The sequence below is a fragment of the Hyaena hyaena genome, unplaced genomic scaffold, assembly GCF_003009895.1.
Source record: "Hyaena hyaena isolate Hyena2069 unplaced genomic scaffold, ASM300989v1 scaffold_296, whole genome shotgun sequence".
NCBI lineage: Eukaryota > Metazoa > Chordata > Mammalia > Carnivora > Hyaenidae > Hyaena > Hyaena hyaena.
Window position 1 is genome coordinate 2,022,971 of NW_024080931.1, and position 17,560 is coordinate 2,040,530.

The following is a 17,560-nucleotide window of genomic DNA, read 5'->3' on the forward strand; positions in this document are numbered from 1 at the left end:
GATAAGTGGTCTGTACATATAGCTCGTTCTCTGGTGCAGAGACTAGAATTTCCTGACTCTGAATGTGCTGCTCCTCGTGGTCTTTATTATCAAAAGTTGGATCTCCACATGTGCTGTTGCTGCTGCGTGCCCCACCCGTGTGCCCCACGGACGTTAGTAAACATGCAAGGATGTTGGGAGAGGACAGTCTCCCCTCATTATGTTTGTAGTTTGACCTCCACTCATCGCCCTTGATCTTGGTTTTTTATCAGTCATGACCCATTGAGTTAACGAAGAGAAACCTTGTTGGGGACACCTGGGTGGCTCGGTGGGTTAAGCGTTGACTCTTGATTTTGGCTCACGTCATGATCTTGCGGTTTGTGGGACTGATCCTTGCATCAGGCTCTGCCCTGACAACTCTCTCTTTCAAAATAAATAAATAAAAAGAGAACTGTTGTGGCGTGAAGATGAGGGCTGGTGTCTGGCTGGTTCTGCTGGGTTTCGTTGTGAGCCTGGTGAGGTGGGAGACCGCGTGTCCCGGGGTCCTTCTCCGTGCGGCTCTGAAAGGAAGGCCCTGAGAAGGGAAGCTGTGCGGCTCGGAGAGCAGCAGTGAGGAACCACGAGTCTCCGGCCTTCCGTGCCGCCGGGGAACAGAGACGCATGGGGACCCGGATGGGCCTGAGTCCCAGTGCTTCGTCCTGGCTTCTGGTCTGCCGTCTGGAACAGCCCCCAACCGAACACAAGTTTGACGTTAGTTTTTGTTGGCACGTTCCAGAGACTTCCACGAGCTGTCCTGTGACGAACCATCTTGGCTTTCTGGTCCACACGGATCTTTGTGTTGCCCTGTGACCCTTTGTGTCCATGGTGTCTCTTCAGGCTGTCATTTTTGGTAATGTCTCTCCTGTGACCCCTTAATCCTCATGCTTTACCTCATACGTGATTTCTGTGGTAGCACCTTGTCCCTCTCGGCACAGCTGTGTCCTCCCCACCCCCACCCCTTGAGAGGCTGAATGCTGCAGCCACAGATGCAGGAAACCCCGTCCCTGGTTGTGCTGTAGAAAGCCTGCACTGACCCTGCACCACTTCTTTCTGGATAGTTCCATGATTGGAATTAGCACCTGTGAGTGTATTTGGCAGTTTGTGGGAGTTTTCCCCTATAGCTGACTGCTGTCTAAGAGAGAAACCCAGTGTGCTCGATGACTTGTGATGTGTGATTTCCCAGTGTTTAATTCTGTCATTTTTAATATGCGACTCAAAACAATGTGATTTTTTTTTTTTTTTTGGTCAAACATGGTTCTCTACATTGCTTCATAGAAATTTCATTACCAATGTTTTCAGATCTCTTGCATACTTCTTTCTAAACGTTTAGTCATTTTTGAGAGAGAAAGAAAAAGACAGAGTGAGCAGGGGAGGGGCAGAGAGCAAGGGAGACACAGAATTCAAAGCAGGCTCCAGGCTCTGAGCTGTCAGCACAGAGCCCGATGCGGGGCTTGAACCCACAAACCATGAGATCATGACCTGAGCTGAAGTTGGGCGCTCAACCAACTGAGCCACCCGGGCACCTACGTTTTTAGAAACATATATTCTTAGTTAATAGTACTAAGTACATACACATTATGACATTTTTCTACTGATGTGTATTTCTTTAGTTCCTCTATAGCTGTCCTGATTTTTTAATTAAAATGACTTACTCATAGGGCACCTGGGTGGCTCAGTCAGTTGAGCATCTGACTTCAGCTCAGGTCATGATCTCAAAGTTTGTGGGTTCGAGCCCTGCGTTGGGCCCTACGCTGACACCTCAGAGCCTGGAGCCTGCTTTGGTTTCTATGCCTCCTTCTCTCTCTGCCCCTCCACCTCTTGTACTCTGTCTCTTTCTCGAAAATAAATAAACATTGAACAAATTGTAAAAAATGATTTACTCCTCATGGTAGTGGCCTCCTCCCATAGTCATGGTCTTGCAGCCCAAGAGTGTGGGAGGGGAGCCAGACACATTTATCTTCCCTACTTGTCTGTCAACAGCTAGAAAAAAACAGTGTTGTTGGTGTGGTGAGTCTTAGTGGTGGTGAGAGTGAGTTATGACATGGAGCTCCAGGCATAACTGCCTTGAGGAAACTAATAATTTCTGGAAATGCTGCTTCCCAATGTGTGTTGTCCACGTAGTTTAGAAAGTTAATGGAAAATTGATCCCCAAATGGAAACGTATCCTTCCTCCCTTCCTCCTCCTTGCTGGGAGTTGTGCTGAACAGGACATTTCTAACTGTGATGGATGCGTAATTGGTTCATAATGCTTCATCCAGTGCTGTCTCCTTGTATTATTTCTAGTGGAAGAAAAATGGGCCAAGCCTTTCTCTTTTCCTTCAGACCACTCATGCTTCTGTTGATCTGCCCCAGTGGCCACAGAGATAAAGGCTGACCGGGTGGGATATGAGTCTGGTTGTATTTCGGGCGGAGCTGGTTGGGCTTCACGTCTGAGATGATGTGTATGGGGAGTGGTCCCACTGGTACCTGGGGAAAGGAATGGTAAAGGAAATGTACAGACATTCGTAGTGTCAATGGAAAATAAAGATACCTGTGTCTTTATCGAGTAATGCTTATGTTTAGTCATTCCAACCACTGTTGGAATGGGCTTTCCTGTCTTCTGTCCTCAGTTCACCAATATGGCCTCGTCATGGGGACAACGTTACACCGACCTAACAACATGGAAGGTGTGGGTCTCAACAACATGGCGATTTCTGCACCGATGGGAAATAGTCCGTATGCAACGTTTTCCGTGGGACTTTTGTTTCTTCATAGCAGACTATGAAATCCCTGATTTCAAACATGTACAAATAGTTCACTATTGCAAATACCTAGATGAGGTTTTCCTTGTGAAGTGATGTTCCTTTTCTCTCTGGTGCCCTTCTGATTCTGACTCCGCAGTTTTGCAGGGACAACCACTGACTACATGTGTAGAGGCCGTGAAGGTGCACCTGTTCTGTGGCCCTTAGGGGTTGGCCGGTCTTCGCAGTGACAGCAGGGGTCATAGGAAGGCCCAGGACAACAGTGTATTATCTTCAAGTCTGAGAGGGACAGTCTGTGCGTGTAGAGATGGGGTGACCCCGGGAAGCACCACGGGAGTGAGCATGAGCAGGAGGGTGGACCGCCGGCCATGTGGGCAAGTGCCGGCAGCGCCTGGATCAGCGTGGAATGGAATTGTGTGCTTTGAGCTGAGTGTGTACCACATGAAATAGGGTCAGTAATCAGCACCTGACGCTGAGTATAGAGTCTGGGAAGGAAAGGCTGGATTTGAATCATGATCCTAAGTTGGTTCCTTTCTTGCTTTATGATTTTTGGAAAATCTTCTGCATTTATAGGTCACAGTTAACTCATACAAGGAGATAAAAACAGTATTACCTGCTAGCATTTTCTGAGGAGCAACTGGATGTATAAATGCTGGGTTTCTTTATGGAAGAACTTTGACACACTGCTGGCTATGAGTAGGCAGCATGTCAGTGTTCACATGGTCAATGAGAATGGCAGTCATTGCCTCAGACGGTGGAGGCTGGCCCTGTACTCGGTATTGGGCTGTGACATTGTCACGGAGCAGAAATCATTTCACCACCACCCCCAGCCTGTTCTCAGATGAGGCACTTCCTTGTCTGTGATGCATCCTGAACGTGAAGCCCATGATGTGCTCATGTGTGTAAAGAGGCTGAAACCAGAGTCCACAAAACCCACAAATATCCCCGCTTCTTGCTTACGTGCTGCTGCCTCTTGATTCATAGTTTGAGCTGCACCGCCTCCCGCCTGCTTTCTAACACACGTGGAAATCTCTGACATAAACTCACATGTCCTTCCTGCCAGCATCTGGTCCAGAGTAAAGGAGCCCTTCCCACACCCTCACCGTCCTTCACACGTCTGCACGCGTCCCGTCAGAGCACATCCTCATGTGGTACATGTCACAGTGTGTCCCTCTCACCAACATCTCTGCCCGTCTTCATGAGTTGTGTTCATCCCATGTCCTGATCCAGTGCGATCCTCTCTGACGACAGGTGTGGCCCTGGTGGTCTGGGCGTGGAGGGCGTTGACCAAGTCATTGTCTTAGTAATGTGCTCCACTCATGGTAATGACAAAAATCCTAAGTATAGAATTTTAAAAATTGGCCCGAAAGAAAAAAAAATTCCTAAAATCCTGTGCACTTGGTACTATGACTCAGAATACATGAAAATACTAACCAAGAATTGTCCTAAATGAGAACTAACAGGGCTGATTTGATACTCCCTAAGCGCAAAGGGATATTTTGATATAATCTCTCTCATAAAGAGTTACATTTGTTAGTATACAAGTGATATTTAAATGCAGTTTAGGGGTTCCTGGGAAACACATAGAATCATTTGTTTGAGTAAACAAGTGCACCTTGTGGGGCGCCTAGGGGGCTCAGTTGGTTGAGTGTCTGACTTCGGCTCAGGTCGTGATCGTACGGTCTGGGAGTTCGAGCCCCACGTTGGGCTCTGTGCTGACAACTCAGAGCCTGGAGCCTGCTTCGGAGTCTGTCTTCCTCTCTGCCCTCCACTCATGCCCTGTCTCTCTCTGTCTCTCAAAAAATAAATAAACGTTAATTTTTCAAAATAAAAAAACCTCAAAAAACCAAATGCACATTTTTTAATCTCACATAAGTAGAGTAAGTCAACATCTACTAATGACTTGGATTCAGCTCTGTGTAAATGGAGAACTGCCACATTCACCCTGAGATATGCAGAAGGTGCTAATTTCTCACACAGAAGGATGAGCAGTGTAGACACCTCACAAAGCATCAGAAAGTCAAAATTCCATGTGCCTTTTAGCTGGGCCTTTGTATCTGTTGTCCTGGAATCAAGGTCCCTGATCTTGTGAAATTATTGAGAAGATGGATGTTTGCTATACAAATGATCCCTCCCCCCCCTTTTTTTTTTTACTAGTAAGCTCTCCAGCCAATGTGGGGCTTAAACTCATTAACCTGACATCAGGAGTTTTATACTCCACCTCCTGAGTCAGCCTGGCACCCACAAATGCTATCTTACACAAATATGGTATGATCTAGAGAAGAGAGGAGTCAGAGCACCAAAGAGAATCAACAAACATGGCAGCCTGAATCGGGAGCCTGGGGGACATGGTGTGACTGGTTGGAAAACCCAGAGCTATGGATTTCTGACCATAGAATCTGTACCACGGATGGGGGAGATGATGAGTGGAACACAGGATGATGTGACTGGTTGTAAACCCCAAAGCTATGGGTTTCTGACCATAGAATTGGTACCATGATGGGGGAGATCATGAGTGGAACACAGGACTGCTAAGAAAACGGAAGGGGAAAGTTTGTTGTTTAGTTTGGGTACATGCTTGAATGACAGACTACTATTCAGAAAAATGGGCAGCAGGCTGTTGCCAGACTAGCTCCTATGCATTGGTCCATCTGTATGGTGACCCCAACATTATACTAGGGCATCTTCACTTGTACTTTTTTCTTTAAAGTTTATTTATCTAAAAAACTTTTTTAAATGTTTTTAATTTATTTTTGAGAGAGAGAGACAGCATGATCAGGGGAGGGTCAGAGAGAGAGGGAGACACAGAATCTGAAGACAGGCTCCAGGCTCTGAGCTACCTGTCAGCACAGAGGCTGACGTGGGGCTCGAACCCACAAACTGAGATCATGACTTAAGCTGAAGTCGGACGCTGAACCGACTGAGCCACCTTAAAATTTATTTATTTTGAGGTAGAGCGTGAGTGGGAGAGGGACAGAGAGAGAGGGAGAGGGGATCCCAAGCAGGCTCTGCACTGAACAGCAGAGAACTCGATGCGGGGCTTGAACTCACAAACTGTGAGATCATGACCTGAATCAAAGTCGGATGCTTGACCGACTGAGCCACCCAGGCGCCCCTTCACTTGTACTTCTAATACTCATGCAGTTTGGCCATTGGTGAGTTGTCACCTAGGACCATACAGACAGGGATTCTGGGAAATAGGCCTGCTGGCCTTGCCCACAGTTAAAGAACAGAAGCATAATTATCTATGTGTAGATTTCACAGTAGCATTGTAGTACAGTGAAGGGATGAAAGGAAAATGTATGTGGAGTTTATATACTGTATTTCAGAAATATCCATGGATTTATAGTCTGAAATATATGTGTATATTTCAGAGAGATCTGTATGTGGTTGCAAGGACTAGGAAACCAAAATAGTAAAGTAAGGATTCCAGACAGCACTGCAAGTTGATACCTAAGTTGATGATAAGGTATGTGCAGTACAGGCATACACATACTCTGGGTCCAGCATTGTAGCCCCCAAGTTTCATGTCCCATGTAACCTCAGAATATAGTCTTACCTAGAAATCAGGTGTTTGCACATGTAATGAAGATAATGAAGATGAGGCCATACTGGATTAGGGTAGGTCTTGGCCCAATGATGGGTGTCCTTATAAAACCGGGAAATTTGGACGTAGAGGCCTGCACTGAAGACAGGCCTTGACCACATGAGACAGAAGCAGGGATTGGCATGATGTGTCTACCCCCCAAGGAATGCAAAGGGTTGTGGGCAGCCCCCAGCAGCTGGAAGGGAGGCCTGGGACACATTCTCCTTCAGAGCCTCTAGAAGGAGCCAACCTTGCAGACAAACTGATCTCAGGCTTCCAGCCACCTCAGTTGTGACACCACGAATGTCTGTCCCCTGCTGTGTTACAGCAGCCCCAGGTACCGAATGCACTCTGGAGGAGGGAGGGGGCCTTGGATATCCGAAGGACACCAGAGGGCCAGTGTCACCGCAGAAGAGTGAGGGGGGAGGAGGCACAGCAGACGTGAGAGGAGAAGATGGGGTGGGTCACATGTGCTGGTAAGCCAAGAAGACTGACTTTGGTGGTGGGTGGCATGGACCCTCAAGATGAGTTGATTAGGCACCTACACAGGATCCTTCTGTTACCATGACAGCAGGCACTGGGAAGATGATGTCAGCCAAGGTGGTGGATCACACTGGGTTGGTAGCCATGGCAATGATGTGGAGGTTGGAGCCCAGTTAGAATTTGAAGTTAGAGCCATCAGAATTTTCTGGCTTGTAGGTGGGCTGAGCACAAGAGAGAGTGGGTAAATTAGGCTTCAGGAAGATAAAAATCTTTTGCATATTAAAGGTCAATAGGAAGAGATTAAATTTCTCCCATGAAATGGGAGAATGTATTTGTAAATCAAATGTATGACAAGATTTTTACCATCCAGAATACGCAAAGAACGCTTATATCTGAATAACAAAAATTCGACCCAGTTAGAAAGTGAGCAAAACCTTGAATAGACATTTATTTTAGGATGACACACAAATGTCTAATAAACACGTGCAAAAATCCTCAACCTCACTAACCGTGAAGGGAAACAAGACAAAACGCAAGACGATACCACTTGCCACTCACGAGGATGGTGAGGAGCCAGAATCCAGGGAAGCAGCGGCAGTCAGGATGTGCAGAAATTGGAACCCTGTGCTTGGCTGGTGGGAATGTAAACTAGGGCAGCTGACGTGGAAAATATGTTTGGTGGTTCCTCAAAATGTTAAACAGGATTATAATATGACCCGAGTGTTCCATTCCTACGTAAATTGAAACACTCTGATGTGTGCACATGAATGTCAGCTGCAGAACTGTGCAGATCCCGCAAAAGAGGGAAATGTTCTAAGTGTCCCCCAGTGCATGGATGGATGCACAGGGTGCAGCATATACACAGGAGGGACAATTATTCAGCCCCAGAAAGGAATGAAGCACGGACACGTATTGTAAAATGAATGAATCTTGAGGAGCAAGTTGAGTTGGCAGAGCAGCATAGAGGCCCTGAGCTCGTCTCATCCCTGAAACGCAGCTAGATCAGCACCAAAAGATTTTGAAGCCCTAGGAAGTTGATCAGAGGATTAACACAATATGCCTAACTTGAGCTGCAAAGCTTGGCAAGTACCTGGTGCAGAGAGGTTAACTGGCGGAGAGAAAAGCCATGGAAGGTAGGGAGCTGTTTTGAGGACGGAAGACAGAGAAAGGGGGAGTGTGCAGTGCATTGGGAGTGCAAGAGAAGCACTTTTCTGAAAGTAGCCGGAGAGAAAGGAGAGAGTGAAAGACACTTGCAGGGGACCTAACAAGAAATCTGTTCCCTAAAACCACTGATAGGAAGAAAGGAGGGGGTTTCACTACCACCAGGATTCTATAAACAGTGAAGTATAGAGTCTGAAGTTTTGGAGCTCAGTGCCTAGCGGTGCTCTGGTGAGGATGCAGGGTGAATCCCCTGGAGCTGGGAGCCAGGTCTGTGTGCCACATGGGGGAGAAGCAGTTCCCCTGTTTGGAGTGCATTTGGTGGTAGAGGCCGGTCGGCCTCCCTGTGGGGATAGATCCCAGCAGACCCCAGAGAGCAGCCACATTTGCTGGTACTGGGACAAAGATGCCAGAGTGAGGTGAAACCCGGTGCTGGCTGTGTTGTGGTTTGCCATAGTGCTTGAACTGCTGCTGCTGAGCAGTCGCACGAACGTTTTCTGGGGCAAGTGGGCACCTGGCCATTGCTCAGTGAGATTCGCCCAGAGAGTTGGCACAGGTCCAAGCTGCAGGGGTCTCTGAAGTGTGAGGTTTTGAAACAACTCCATTTGAGATAAAACTCTGGAGGGGGTTGCCGCCTGCCAGGCGGACAGCTTGGACCTGGACAGGGTAGAGGTGGGGAGTGGACGGAGGCCTGAGACAAAGGAGGTATGCTTGATGACGAGTCCATGAGAGCACGAAGTTCCTACACCAGCGGCTAGGCAGTTGGGTGAAGCCATTTCCGCCTCTCCTGCACATGCGCACTCAGGCCACACTGATCCACCCCATTAAGCTAAGTAGCACCACCTAGTGGAGCACGAAGCTATTACACCAAGCCCTGCCCACTGCACCCTCCAAGCTCATCCCCTAGAAGACCGGCACAAGTCTCTCCACCTGCTTGGTGTCCAGACTGTACAAGGCTTCATAGTTACAGTTTTAGGGGAAACTAGATGTAACTTCATTCTGGTTTCATTCTGTGGGCTGGTTTATGTATTTGTTCATTTTCTTTACTTCTGCTTTTGCTTAAATTTTCTTCCCCCCCCCTTCCTCATTCTTGGATACAGAAAGAGAAAAATTTATTCTTATTTTTATGGTTTTTACTTTGCTTTTTATTAAAAGCGTTTTGTTCTATCTCATTTCATTTTTTCTACCAAGCTTCCTTCCACAGGCAGACCAAAACACACCTAGGATGTAGCTTCCTTTGATTCTTTGTTTTTAATTTTTTAATTTTAAGTTTTTATTTTATTTTTTTTTTCTTCCTCCAACATCACAAAATGAAGGCATTCACCCCAAAAGAAAAAACAGGAAGAAATGACAGCCCGGGGCTTAATCAACAGAGACATAAGAAAGATGTCTGAACTAGAATTTAGAATACTAGCTGGGGTTGAAAAAAGCATAGAATTCCTTTGTGCGGAGATAAAAGAAATAAAGTCTAGTCAGGATGAACTTAAAAGTGCTATAACCAAGATGCAATCTCGAATAGATCCCATGATGGTAAGGATGGACAAAGCAGAGCAGGGAATCAATGATTTAGAAGATACAATTATGGAAAATAATGAAGCAGAAAAGAGGGAAACAAAGGCAAAAGATCATGATACAAGACTTAGACAACTCAGTGACTTATTAAAAAGGAATAACATCTGAATTACAGGAGTCCCAGAAGATGAAAAGAGAGGAAAGGGGGGAGTAGGTTTATGTGAGCCATTTTAGCAGAAAATGTTTCTAATCTGGGGAAGGACACAGACATTAAAAACCAAGAAGCACAGAGAATCTTATTTGATTCAACAAAAACCGGCCATCACCAGGGCATATCAGTCAAATTCAGAAAAATACACAAACAAGGAATGAGTTACGAAAGCAGCAAGGAGGAAAAAAGCCCTTAATCTATAAGGGAAGACAGATCAAGTTCACAGCAGACCTATCCACAGAAACATGGCAGGCCAGAAAGGAGTGGCAGGATATAGTCAACATGCTGAATCGGAAAAACATGCAGCCAAGAATTCTTTATCCATCAGGGCTGTCATTCAAAATAGAAGGAGAGATAAAAGAGTTTTCCAGACAAAGAAAAACTAAAGGAGTTCATGACCACTAAACCAGACCTCTAAAAAACAAGACATCTATATGCTGCTTACAAGAGAGTCATTTTAGACCTAAAAACACCTGCAGATAAAAGTAAGGGGATGAAGAACCATCTATTGTGCGAATGGTCATCAAAAGAAAGCATCTACCCACCAAGAATATCTAACAATTGTAAATATTTATCCCCCCAACATGTAAGAACCCAAATACATAAATCAATTAATCACAAACATAAAGAAACCCATTGATAATAATAACATAATAGTAGGGGACTTAAACACCCCACCTACAGTAGTTGACAGAGCATCTAAGCAGAAAATCAACAAGGAAACAACGACTTTGAATGACACACTGGACCAGATGGACTAAACAAATATATTCAGAAAATTTCATCCTAAAGCAGCAGAATTCACATTCTTCTTGAGTGCACATGGAACATTCTCCAGAGTAGATCACATACTGGGACATAAATCAGCCCTCAGCAAGTACAAGAAGATTGAGATCATACCTTGCATATTTTCAGACCACAGCGCTATGAAACTCAAAATCAACCACAATAAAAAATTTGGAAAGACCATGAATACTTGGAGATTAAAAAACATCCTACTAAAGAATGAGTGGGCTAACCAAGAAATTAAAGAAGAAATTAAAAAGTACATGGAAGCCAATGAAAAAGAAAACACAACAGCCCAAAACATCTGGGATGCATCAAAGGTGGTTCTTAGAGGGAAATATATAGTAATCCACGCCTTCCTAAAGAAGAAAGGTCTCAGGTACACAACCTAACCTTACACCTAAAAGAGCTGGAAAAAGAACAACAAATAAAGCTCCAAACCCACAGACGAAGAGAAATAATAAAAAGAGCAGAAATCAATGATATTGAAGGGCGCCTGGTGGCTCAGTCGGTTAAGCATCTGACTTCCGCTCAGGTCATGATCTCAGGTTTGTAGGTTCGAGCCCCACGTCGGGCTCTGTGCTGACTGCCAGCTCAGAGCCTGGAGCCTGCTTCGGATTCTGTGTCTCCCTCTCTCTCTGACCTTCCCCTGTTCATGCTCTTTCTCTCTCTCAGAAATAAATAAAAAACACACAAAAATAAAATAAAAAATCAATGATACTGAAATTTTAATTGTTAGCCCTTCCTGATGGATAGACTCTGTACTGATTATATAATACCCTTCTTCATCCCTTGTTATTGTCTTTAAAGTCCAGTTTGTCTAAGTATGGCTACTCCAGCTTTTTTTTTTTTTTGACTTCCAGTAGCATGATAGATATTTCTCCATCCCCTTTCTTTCAATCTGAAGGTGTCCTCCAGTCTAAAATGAGTTTCTTGTAGACAGCAAATAGGTGGATTTTGTTTTTCTTAAACATTCTGCTACCCTATGTTTTTTTACTGGGGCATTTAGTCCATTTACATTCAGTGTTACTATTGAAATATGTAGGTTTAGAGTCATCGTGTCCTTTGTGGGATTCATGCTTGTGGTGTCTCTGGTATCTTGTGTTCCTTGCAACATTTCTCTCAGAGAATCCCCCTCAGGATTTCTTGTAGGGCTGGTTTAGTGGTGACAAATTGTTTCAATTTTTGTTTATTTGGAAAGACTTATCTTTCCTTCTATTCTGAATGACAGGCTTGCTGGATAGAGGATTCTTGGTTGCATATTTTCTTCTGTTCATCACATTGAAGATCTCCTGCCATTCCTTTCTGGCCTGCCAAGTTTCAGTAGATAGGTCTGCCACCACTCTGATGGGTTTCCCTTTTTATGTTAGGGCCCTTTTATCCCTAGCTGCTTTCAGAATTCTCTCTTTGTCCTTAAATGTTGCCAGTTTCACTATGATATGTCGTGCAGAAGATCGATCCAAGTTACGTCTGAGGGGAGTTCTCTGTGTCTCTTGGATTTCAACGTCTGTTTCCTTCTCAGATTGGGGAAGTTCTCTGCTCTAATTTGTTCAAGGACTCCTTCAGCGCCTTACCCTCTCTCTTCCTCTTCTGGAATTCCTATGATATGGATATTTTTCTGTTTGATTGTATCGCTGAGCTCTCGAACTCTACTTCTGTGTTCCTGTATCAGTTTATCTCTCTTTTTCTCAGCTTCCTCATTTTTCTATAATTATGTCTTCTAAACCACTTATTCTCCTTTCTACCTCTTCAGTCCGTGCATTGGACGCCTCCATTTTATTTTGCATCTCATTTATAGCGTTTTTTAATCATCACAACTATTTTTAAGCTCCATAGTCTTCGTAGCAATAGTTTCTCTGATGTCTTTCATGCCTTTTTCAAGCCCAGCGATTAATTTTGTGACTGTTGTTCTAAATTCTTCTTCAGTTATTTTGCTTACATCTGTTTTGAGCAGTTCTTTAGCTGTCATTTCTTCCTGGAATTTCTTTGGAGGAGAGCTCTTCTGTTTCGTCATTTTGATTAGTTTTCTATCTCTTGTTAGTTTTAAAAGCTTGTTATGCACTCTGCACCTGTGAGTGCTGCTGTACCAAAGAAAGCTCTTTGACTGTCCAGGGCCTGTCCATTCAGAAAGTGTTCTTTGAACGGTATCTCTTGGTCTTTCTTGTTGAGACCTTGGTTATTTTATTTTCCTACTCGTAGTAGTATTTGGGACTCTCCACCATGTGTACTTTGGCTTGTTTCTTGAGGTAGGCCATGAATCTACTAGCTGTTCCCTCCTGAGTTCAAAAACATCTGTTGAATATTCGCAGTGGAAGACAGAGCAGACTCAAGTCCTGTTCTCACCGAGGCATATGCTCTCGCCGCCGCCTGGTGCTGCATTTGGTCCGAGGCTGGCCACACGGCCTGATACCGAAATTTTAAAAAAGCAGAACTGATCAATGAAACCAGGAGCTGGTTCTTTGAAAGACTTAACAAAATCGATAAATCCATAGCCAGATTGACCAAAAAGAAAAAGGAAAGGACTCAAATAAAGTGATGAATAAAAGAGGAGAGATCACAACCAATACGGCAGAAATACAAACAATGGTAAGAGAATATTATGAGAAATTATATGCCAACAAATTTGGCAATCTGGAAAAAATGGACAGATTCCTAGAAACATATAAACTACCAAAACTGAAACAGGAAGAAATAGAAAATTTTAACAGACCCATAATCAGTAAAGAAATTGAATCAATAATTAAAAACTTCAACAATCAAGAGTGGAGAGCTGGAAGGCTCCCCAGGGCAATTCTACCAGACTCTTAAGGAGAGTTAACATTTATTCTTTTGAAGTTGTTCCAAAAAAAAAAAAAAAAAAAGAAGGAAGGAGAAGGAAAACCTCCAAACTCATTCTGTGAGGACAGCATAACCTTGATTCCAGAACCAGACAAAGACCCCACTAAAAAGGAGAACTACAGACCAATGTCCCTGATGAACATGGATGCAGAAATTCTCAACAAGATACTAGCAAATTGGATCCAACATTTTTTTAAAAATATTTTTATTTATTTCTAGGAGAGAGAGAGAGACAGTGTGAGCAGGGGAGGGTCAGAGAGAGAGGGAGTCACAGACTCTGAAACAGGCTCCAGGCTCTGAGCTGGCAGTCAGCACAGAGCCCGACGCGGGGCTCGAACCCACGAACCGTGAGATCATGACCCAAGCGAAAGTCGGACGCCTAACCGACTAAGCCACCCAGGCTCCCCTGGATCCAACATTAAAAGAATCACTCACCACAGACAAATCGGATTTATTCCTGGGATGCAGGACTGGTTCAATATCTGCAAATTAATCAGTGTGATACATCACAATAAAAGAAAGGATAAGAATTACATGATTCTCTCAATAGATGCTAAAAAAGCATTTGACAGACTACAGCATCCTTTCTTGATAAAACCCCTCAAGAAAGTAGGGATAGGGGCACCTGGGTGGCTTAGTCGGTTAGGCGTCCGACTTTCGCTTAGGTCATGATCTCGCGGTTCGTGGGTTCGAGCCCCGCGTCGGGCTCTGTGCTGACTGCTAGCTCAGAGCCTGGAGCCTGTTTCAGAGTCTGTGACTCCCTCTCTCTCTGACCCTCCCATGCTCACGCTGTCTCTCTCTCTCTCCTAGAAATAAATAAAACATTTAAAAAAAAAAGTAGGGATAGAAGGATTATACCTCAAGATCATAAAGGCCATATATGAAAGACCCACAGCTATTATCATTTTCAATGGGGAAAAACTGTGAGCTTTACCCTAAAGTCAGGAACATGACAAGGATGTTCACTTTCACCACTGTTATTCAACATAGTGTTGGAAGTCCTAGCCTCAGCAATCAGACAACACAAAGAAATGAAAAGCATCCAAAATGGCAAGGAGGAAGTCAAACTTTCACTCTTTGCAGACAACATGATACTCTATGTGGAAAATGCAAAAGATTCCAGCAAAACACTGCCAGAAGTGATACACGAATTCAGCAAAGTCTCAGGATATAAAATCAATGTACAGAAATAATTTGCATTCCTATACACCAATAGTGAAGCACAGAAAGAGAAATAAAGGAATCGATCCCATTTACAATTGCATCAAAAACTGTAAAATACCTAGGATTAACATAACCAAAGGTGAAAAATCTATACACTGAAAACTCTAGAAGGCTTATGAAAGAGGAGAGCCTGGGAAGTTCAGTTGATTAAGTGTCTGACTTTGGCTTATGTCACGATGTCACATTTTGTGAGTTCAATTCCCACGTCAGGCTGTCTGAACTTAGCACAGAGGCTGCTTCGGATCCTCTGTCTCCTCCTCTCTCTCTCTCTGCACCTCCCCTGCTCATCCTTTCTCAAAATTAAACATTAAAAATAAAAAAGCTTATGAAAGAAATTGAAGAAGACACACAAAAAAATTGAAAGACACTCCATGCTGATGGATTGGAAGAACAAATACTGTTAAAATGTTAGGGTAACTACCCAAAAGCAATCTCCATATTCAGTGCAATACCTACCAAAATGGCAACCCACATTTTTCAGAGAGCCAGAACAAACAATCCTAAAATTTGTATGGAACCAGAAAAGACCCCAAATAGCAAAAGCAATTTTGAGAAAGAAAACCAAAGTTGGAGGCATCACAATTCCAGACTTCAAGCTGTATTATAGAGCTGTAATCATCAAGACAGTATGGTACTGGCACAAGAACAGACAGGTAGATCAATAGAACAGAGAACCCAGAAATGGACCTAGAAGTGTATGTCCAACTAATCTTTGACAAAGCAGGAAAGAATAGCCAATGGAAAAAAGACAGTATCTTCAGCAAATGGTGTTGGGAAAACTGGACAGCAACATGTAGAATGAACCTGAACCAGTTTCTTACACCATACACAGAAATAAACTAAAATGGATGAAAGACCTAAATGTAAGACAGGAAGCCATCAAAATTCTAGAGGAGAAGACAGACAACAACCTCTTTGACCTCAGCTATAGCAACTTCTTCTCACGTTACTGGAGGCAAGAGAAACAAAAGCAAAAATGAACTATTTGGACCTTATCAAAATAAAAAGCTCCTGCACAGTGAAAGAAACAATCAGCGAAACAAAAGGCAACGACAGAGTGGGATAAGATACTTACAAATGACATATCTGATAAAAAGTTAGTATCGAAAATAGATAAAAAAGCGAACCAAACTCAACATGCAAAAAAACCAATAATCCAGTGAAGAAATGGGCAAAAGACATGAATAGACACTTTTCCAAAGAAGATATCCGGATGGGTAATAGACATGAGGAAATGTTCAACATCACTCATCATCAGGGAAATACAAATCAAAACCACAGTGACATACCACTTCACACCTGTAAAATGATGAAAATTAACAACTCAGGCAACAACAGATATTGGAGAAGATGCAGAGAAATAGGAACCCTTTTGCACTTCTGTTGGAAATGCAAACTGGTGCAGCCACTCTGGAAAACAGTATGGAGGTTCCTCAAAAAATTAAAAATAAAACAACCCACGACCCAGCAATTGCACAACTAGGTATTTATCTAAAGTATACAAGAGTGCTGATTTGAAGGAGCACATGCACTGCAGTGTTTATTATAGCAGCGCTGTCGACAATAGCCAGTGTGGAAAGAGCCCAAATGTCCATCGACTGATGAATGGATAAAGAAGATGTGTGTGTACACACACACATATACACAATGGAATGTTACTTGGCAATCAAAAAGAATGAAATATTGCCATTTGCAATAATGTGGATGAAATTAGAATGTATTATGCTAAGCGAAATAAGTCAGTCGTAGAAAGACAAATACATGTGATTTCACTCTGTGGAATTTTAAGATACAAAACAGATTAACATAAGGGAAGGGAAGCAAAAATAAGATAAAAACAGAGAGGGAGGCAAACCATAAGAGACTCTGAAGAACAGAGAGCAAACTGAGGGTTGCTGGTGGGGTGTTGGGTTGGGACAAAGCCAAGGGGTGAGGGGCAATAAGGAGGACATTTCTTGGGATGAGTGCTAGGTGTCGTATGTAAGTGATGAGTCACTGAATTCTATTCCTGTAATTATTATTACAGTGTATGTTAACTAATTTGGATTTAAATTAAAAAGAGAAAATATGCCATGTGAAAGAGACCAAACTCACATGGACACATACTCATATATAAAATGCAGAATAGGGGCGCCTGGGTGGCTCAGTGGGTTAAGCAGCTGACTTCATGATCTCGCTGGCGGTGAGTTCGATCCCCACATCGGGCTTTGTGCTGACAGCTTGGAGCCTGGAGCCTGCTTCAGATTCTGTGTCTCCCGCTCTGTACCTCTCCCACTCGCTCTTGCTCTCAAAAGTAAGTAAACATTAAAAAAACACTTTTTTTAATTAAATGCAGAATAGGCCAATCCAGAGACATAAAGTATGTCTGTTGTGGCCAGGAGACATGGCTTCACAGCTATTTTGAACTTTAAATCTGTTTGAAAAATGGAGCTATAATTCGCATACCATACTCACACTTGTTAAAAATTTATTTTTTATTTAAATTTATGTATTAAAATGTATTTTAAAGTGTTACTTGAGAGAGAGAGCGAGCGAGCTAGGAAGAGGCAGAGAGACAGAGGGAGGGTGAATCCCAACCAGGCACCATGCCATTAGCAGGGAGCCGGACTGGGAGTGGCAGCGGGACTGGGGATGCAAACCCACGAAACTGCAAACGATGAGATCATGACCTGACCCCAAACCAAGTCAGATGCTTAATATACTGAGCCGCCCAGGCGCCTGGAGCTCACATTTTTAAGAGTAAAACTCAGTGTTCTGTTTTTTGTATGGTCGCAGACCTGTGCCACATCAGTGTACCATGTGGAGAAGGGAAGTAGAGCCTTTTACATTCCACGTTCACAGGGACTGACTACAAACTCTATCTGCCGTGACTTTCCTTGGAGAATATAACGCATACCTGAGTACTGTAACGTGTCACATTTATGACTGTGTCCTGCTGGGGTAGCGGGGCCCAGTGTCACTTGGGGGCTGAGGACTCGGGCATGTTTGGTTGACCTGAGGCCA

The 17,560-nt window shown here is 43.7% G+C and overlaps 1 long non-coding RNA gene across 1 annotated transcript; it reads right to left on the reverse strand.

Moving 5' to 3' along the window:
* Window positions 1-2,421: 2,421 nt before the first annotated feature.
* On the reverse strand, window positions 2,422-17,560 carry LOC120242068. Its single transcript, XR_005531010.1, has 3 exons — window positions 17,454-17,560; window positions 3,938-4,096; window positions 2,422-2,484 (listed from the first exon to the last, which is right to left on the reverse strand). It is a non-coding gene; the product is annotated as an uncharacterized LOC120242068 (long non-coding RNA).